This window comes from Dunckerocampus dactyliophorus, chromosome 4 (assembly GCF_027744805.1).
Source record: "Dunckerocampus dactyliophorus isolate RoL2022-P2 chromosome 4, RoL_Ddac_1.1, whole genome shotgun sequence".
Classification (NCBI taxonomy): domain Eukaryota; kingdom Metazoa; phylum Chordata; class Actinopteri; order Syngnathiformes; family Syngnathidae; genus Dunckerocampus; species Dunckerocampus dactyliophorus.
Genome location: NC_072822.1, coordinates 17282574 through 17283588, shown reverse-complemented (window position 1 = coordinate 17283588; position 1015 = coordinate 17282574).

Here is a 1015-nt window from a genome sequence, read left to right as displayed (position 1 = left end):
GCACTGTCTGTTTTTGTGCAGGAAAAATGATGTGACATGAGGTAAATACAAGCATGGTTGTGCAAATCAGAGCCTATAGTCAGTGTAAAGCTCCGAGTGAGGCAGTAAAATGTCTACTTATTTGTCTCTAATGGCTAAAAATGTCAGCTTCTCAAAAACTGTAGTATATAATATACTGTATATATTTTGGCCACTTTGAGTGAGCCTTTTGAAACTACCTCAGCCTGAAATATATCAAATACTACCGGTACTTTTATTTTTAGGATTTAACTCTTTAAAGGCCAACATGTTTGCAGATGTTTAACAACAAAAGTAAAGAAAAATATTTCCATAAAACACATTTCAAGGTGTATTTGCTTATTAGCAGGGGTGCCGCCAGGAATCCTGGGCCCCATGGGAAAAAAAAATCGCATTGGAAACCCCTTATTTTAGTTTTTTTTTTAAATAACTACTTATTTTTTCGGGGCCCTTGGAATTATCCTAACGTTTCCCCCCTATACAACACCCCTGAGATCAGTCAATGATTGGCATTTACATGCATCATTAGATTATTTTTCATGCACTGTAAAAAAAAAAAAAAACACACACACCAAAAACTCTTGGTGCTAGGGACAATAAATGTCAACCTCTGCAAATTTGTATTCTGTATACAAGTATATATAGGTGTATATATATGTAACGGATGCCAGCCTGTGAGGTTATGCAAGTGTATGTTGGTAAACCTCACTCCCTCTGTCTTAAGAGCTGCGCTGAACACGCGGTCGACAGTTTGGGCTTTTGGCCGTGTGGTCAGCGCTCTCACCTCCCATTGCGAAGGTGCTGTGTTCGAGCCTCGATGCGGGCGGTGCGAAACAGGGCAGGTTACATATATATATACAGTATATACACATCCTATAACCTATACATTAATGATATCTGTAAAGTTACGAAAGACCTAAAGCTAGTATTATTTGCAGACGATACTACTGCATTTTATTCTGGAGAAAGCACACAAGAACTAATAAAATAAAAAGTC